General features: G+C 40.4%; 1 long non-coding RNA gene across 1 annotated transcript in view; it reads left to right on the top strand.

Moving 5' to 3' along the window:
• The first annotated feature begins 2,703 nt into the window (after nt 1-2,703).
• Nucleotides 2,704-6,000, top strand: part of LOC121394618 — a 123,836-nt gene continuing 120,539 nt past the window's right edge. The window contains exons 1-2 of the long non-coding RNA XR_005961833.1: nt 2,704-3,156; nt 4,734-4,805. This is a non-coding gene — a long non-coding RNA (uncharacterized LOC121394618). The remainder of the gene's footprint in view (nt 3,157-4,733; nt 4,806-6,000) is intronic.

The following is a 6,000-nucleotide window of genomic DNA, read 5'->3' as shown; positions in this document are numbered from 1 at the left end:
GCAAGCTTTGTTCTAATTTTATAGACTTATTCACACTTTGCCCACATATAAACTTCACACACACACGTTATACAGAGTATATATGCACCACACAACTAGCAAGTGTACAACATGCGCCGGGCAGCGCCAAAAAGTACTTTTGCCTTGCATTTTTTTTTTTTACTTTACTTTATATGTGTTATATGCACCAATCTGGCATGATTAATAGATGGAGAGGCCCTTAGGTTACCAGTTTCCACAGGGCCCTTATCCTGTAATGCTGAGCCAGGGTCACAGGTGCACTAGTGTATCTGCAGAACATAAAGGGGCATTGGGGCCCCCATCTAGCATTGGCTTTCAATTATTTATTTGTCTTTTTAACTTGCTTTATAGTATCTTGTATTTTTTTTCTGCCACCTTTGCCCTGGGCCTGGGTCTAGCCAAAGTGCTATTACTGCCCCTGTGATACATCTGTACTTGCTTTCCAGGCCTGAATTTTTTTTCCAATATTTCTTTCTTTAAAAAAATAGTTTACTGTTGTTGCAGCCAGCAGGCCTACAGCAGATGCCGTGCTGCCCCCATGTGTACGGCTTTATAAAAATATATAAACCTTGTGCTGCAGGCTTGCAGCTGCTTACTGGGCCTGGGTCAGTGCCATGCTGCCCTTTGTGCACGCTAGTACTGCTTTCTGGCTGCTGGTGAGGAAGATTATGGCAAAGCACTGTCTAGTGCCTGTACTTTGTGTGAAGTCTCTATAAGCTGCACTCTATAGTGCCTTGCTGTTTTGCTTATCTTTCTCCGATCCCAGGCCAGCACAGCAAAAATATATATATTTTTGTAAGAAAAACAATAACTTAAAAAGCCCCACGGGCCCCCTAAGCCTAGGGTAAGCCTATGCATTAATTGTTGACCTGTAGAGATAAGATCCTCTGAATTGAAGCTTTGAGGATATTTTCAAGGTTTCCAATTTATAAAAGCTGAATAATTTAGCGAAAGCATTGAAACTGGAATTTAGGAGTTAGAAAGACATATTTACCCATTTAGAATTTAGTCATATTTTTTTTCCAAAAATGTCAGTTTCCTAAGGTAACCTACTGTAAGTTTTATATTCTGAAGTCTGCAGATTTCTGAGCAGCCGCTCTTGGCCCTTTTAGTAAAAGTTACTGCTGTTGCTTTTTGACATTGCAAGTCAGAACTGTTCCACAAAACAACATCTTTTTTATTGAAGCATTTGGAGCATGCGGACAGATTGTACAATTGGTATTTTCATTGTTTTATAAAATAAATGGTTTCTGAAGGTGGTTATATTAGTCAAATATTTTTGACTTTTCCCATTTTTTAGACATAAGAATAGATTGCTATTAAACTTTGCTAATTACACAAAAGTTACAAAAAAACTTCCCAAATCCATCTGGTAGTAAAGGGTTATTAAAACGACAATGCATGACTCGCCGAATAGAAGCAAAAGGAACACTTAGAAAATTCCACAGAAACTTGACCATTTTACAATATCCCAATTGGAAACAAACATCATGCAAAGCGGACAGCAGAAAACACAAAACTGGCGCAGCTCGTCTGTCTAATTACCAGTCCTTTTAGGAGAACTCAGGAATGAGCACGTTATGTGCTACAGGCCTCTCTCCCTCTGTCACAATTCCCCACCTCCCCAACGTTAGCATTTAGTCATGTATCTGCCTAATTCCATTGCGATTCTTACCCCCTCCATATCTACTAATACTTAAGTCAGGGTGTCAGGCTTCCTTTCAACTTACTTGCAGCATCCAGTATTCCTGCCCTTCATTGGCATCTAAACTATATGACCTCAGATTCCCCGCCCTAGCAGCTCTCAGCCCAAATCGCCTTCCAGCAGAGGTGAACATTATGCTAATCCAATGAGCCAAGCAGCTATTACCATTATTGCTGTTGCAGGACGAGCCAATCAAAACGACTGCCTCTATCGATCTTGATTGGCTGTATCCATGGGTGGCGGGGCTTTCTTGTCAACAGGGAAAGGCAAAAACGCTTAGGAAGGGGAAAACATATCGTGGAAGGAGAAATGACATGCGAGGAGCCTGCCAGATGTCTATTACCTTTCAGTAGGATTAAAGGACACCTGTCCCCAGACATACAAGCTAACTTAGAAGGAGGGAGAGGAGTTGCATGAAGACATATGGGAGGATTGATAGAGTGGAGCGGAGTTAGGCGGCCTGATGCCGCAGGGGCGAGAGAAGTAGAAATAAGGGATGACACAGGGAGCGAGGGGGGAATAATCAGTGTGAATAATTGATGTTAACATTGGAGAAGCTAACCCTTAGGGAAGGCAGATGTTTTGCAGGTGAATGAGTGTTACTTGGAAAAGCCTGTCCCCACAGAGACACGACTGTACTGCTTCATACACGTGACACATGGGAGACATGGGGGTGGAGTTCTCAGGACTTTCTAGTTCTTGCCAAAGGGGAGTACGTAAAACAGCAAAATGAATTGCTGAGGCAGCTGGGAGTTGTAGTTAACAAGTGCTGCTTAGTGAAGGAGTAACTTAGGGACAGCGGCTTGAAAACCAGTGAAAAGGGGGCGGCGCTGCGTTATGCAAAGCCACACCCCCTGTTTTCTATTGGCCCGCGGAGCCCAGCAGCTGACATAGAACTTGTCTGACAAACTTGCCGAGCCAGGTATGCTGATGGGAAAATAGATGAACAATTTTGAAGGCAGTTTTGTGTTCAGGGACCAGGGTACAGTACAGCTGTGTTACATTTGTACATGTGATGATATCCTTACATATTGCTATTGCTCTCCCTGCTTTGTACAGACGTTTAGTTGAGGGGTGTGTGTCAGGGATGGGCTCAATATGTCAGGCAAGTGGTTTCTAGTCATGTGTGAATATGATTCACTGGTATAGCTGCAAATGGGCATGGGAACCAAGGGTTAATATGGGGTGCCCTTTTTATTCAGTTCAACTTTCTCTGGCCACGTGCTGTACCAGCCAATGCACACAGCCTTCTGAAGCCACACCCCCAGGAATGACAGTTAGGTCAGTTGGAAGGAGGAAGTCCTCCTTTCTGAAGCCACGCCCACAGCAATGACAGTTAGTTCAGTTGGAAGGAGGAATCAGGAGGATGGACTGCTGGTTGTGTGGTCTCGCTAGTATCCTGTAGCATGTACCCCAATAATGGCAGGAAGGTGAGATATTATCTTTTTATAGTTACCTGTATATTGCAGCAAGGGTTGAGAAAATATGATCATCAAGGTTATATTTTTGATTAACAGAATTGTGCCTAACTTCTGGGGTAATCTGTTCAGCAGACAGTGATGACAGTTAGTTGAAGATGGATTGCTGGTTGTGTGGTCTGACTAGTGGGCAGCAGACAGCAGCACATACCCCAATAATGGCAGGAATGAAGGCAGCGGAGGGGACGACTGAAAGGTGGTGGGTATGGAGAAAAGGGAAAGGGGAAAGGAAAAGGAGCCCAGTGGGGAAACTGAAAATTGAGAGTGAGAAAGAAAAGTAAGCAAGGTCGGGAGCAGCAGTCTGAGTACTTAGAATGGCAGGAAGGTGAGATAGAATCTTTTTATAGTTATAGCAGCAAGGGTTGACAAAATACACATAACCATCAAGGTTAACTTTTTGTTTTGCTAAATTATGCCTAATTTCTGGGCTGACCTGCCCAGCAGTGATAACAGTTATTTCAATTGGCAGGAGAAATCAGGTTTGCAGCATGTTCCCCAGCGTGGCTAAATTCTGGGTTGAGCAACAAGTAGCATGTGTCTATCTTCTATGTCTTGTTGGGAAATAATATCTGTGAGTATGTGTAGGGGTGTTGGCATTATATTTACATATTATTAATATCACTATTATTGTAGCTAGTAGCCCAGCATATAGTGATGACAGTTATTTCCGTTGGCAGGAGAAATCAGTAGGATGGGTTAATATAAGGATTTGGTGCTTTGTTAATTGATGCTATCAGTTTTGTTTGATTTTTTTCTGTAATGATTAATTTTTATTATTTATTATTTTAATTCCAATAAAATTCCCAATAATGGCAGGAAGGTGAGATAGTATCTTTTTATAGTTATAGCAGCAAGGGTTGACAAAATACACATAACAATCAAGGTTAACTTTTTGTTTAACTAAATTATGCCTAATTTCTGGGCTGAGCTGCCCAGCAGATAGTGATGACAATTATTTCCGTTGGCAGGAGAAATCAGGTTTGCTGGTTTTGCAGCGTGTTCCCCAGCGTGCTTAAATTCTGGGTTGAGCAACAAGTAGCATGGACCACCTTCTGTGCATGGTTGGGAAATAATATCTGTGCGTATATATGTAGGAGTGTTGGCATTATATTTACATAGTTATGAATATCACTATTACTGTAGCTAGTTTATAGGGATTGCCATAGATGCATAAGGTGCTGCATGATATATATGAGAAATGTCAGGGTTATTATAAAAGCAGTGGTTGTGTGTTGAAGATGGGCTTTAGAAATAGAAATGCCCTAATCTGTCACATGGTATGTCCTCTGAATATATATATCTATATCTATATATATATATATATATTATATATATATATATATATATATATATATATATATATATATATATATATATATATATAATAACAATAAGGAAATAGTTCTGATCCGTCTACTATAAGGAAGATTTTGATTGGTTGCTACTAGAATGTGCTCTGATGCAGTTTACTCTTTTTATATTGAAAAAAAAAAAAATTTTGTGTTAATTTATTTTTTTTACCCCTACAGCTACTGCTGCTAGTAAAGGCTCGTTCATTCCAGAGGAAAAGGATAACGCCTCAGACAAAAATACATGGCAAGGTAAGTCAGAATTATTAAAAATGTTATCTGGCCCCAAAGCAGCAGTGGCAGCTCACTCAGAAATTGTTATTTTAGGTACTTACACACTAGGCCCCTGGCACACAGCACATTTTGTTTGCAGCTGAGGCAGAGGACAGTGCCCCTTCTCCACTTGTGACTACTCCTTACTGCTCCTTATACTAATCATCAACTAGGTCTGTAGTGAACGCATACAGAACAGTGACAGACAGATCTCAGTGCTCAAGCTTTCAAGCTAGTGTTTTGGTTGGGGTGCTCCTGTCACTGTTCCATCTCATCTGTGTTCAATTACAGGCTTGTCATTAGTATTAGGCGCAGTGACAGGTAGAGAGGAGCATTCTGTCTGCCAGTGTTCTGCCCTGAGAGCAAATACCAAAGGCCTTAGTGCTGTACGGGCATTTAGGTGCCTGTCATTTCCAGTGGGTGCCTGCCATGAGGCAAGGAGAGAGCCTTGTCTTAGACCGCATTGCCCCGCAAGTTACCAGAGGCGACAAAAAGCCAAATTTCAAAAAAACGTAATGCGCTCTGTGCCCCAACGATGGAATCCCACGGATTCACTCTTTATTCACTTGCTGGCATTTTCATGTGCATATTTATTAAATGTTTAAAACAGAGATTATTTGATAATGCTGCATAGGTAAATGGAGAGCAGGGAAGTTCCTTTTCTATTTGCCTCTAAATCAAAAAACAACACATTATGTATTTATTGAAGAGTAAATAGATTTAAAATCTTAATATTTAATATCCTAAAAATTGTATATGTGTGAACACAGAACTAGTGATGTATGGCAAACTTTATTTTAGTGCATTTAATGCTTTATTATCTTTTTCTCTATTTATCTCTATATTGCTAGAGATGTATATACAAATCTGGTAAAGTGTGAGTGCTTACGATAAATGGTGATACTGCTTTTTGAGAGAGAATTTAAATGTCAAATATATTGCAATGTGATTTTATTTCTGTTTAGCTGTGGGAGTAATGCCAATGCATATATTTTTATATATTGTACACTTTATTTTGTTTAATATTAGAATATTTGAGGGGCATGTTTATGTATGGCACAACGGCTATGCATACCCCCCACCCCCAGGATTTATGCAAAATCATTCTTGCTCAGTAAAGTTTTTTTGTAGTGGTGGTAGCAAGTTTATGATAGGTGTTCAGTTTATGATGTAG

This window comes from Xenopus laevis, chromosome 6L (genome assembly GCF_017654675.1).
Source record: "Xenopus laevis strain J_2021 chromosome 6L, Xenopus_laevis_v10.1, whole genome shotgun sequence".
NCBI classification, from domain to species: domain Eukaryota; kingdom Metazoa; phylum Chordata; class Amphibia; order Anura; family Pipidae; genus Xenopus; species Xenopus laevis.
Note: the sequence above shows the minus strand (reverse complement) of the source record. Positions and strands in the feature narration are given on the sequence as shown.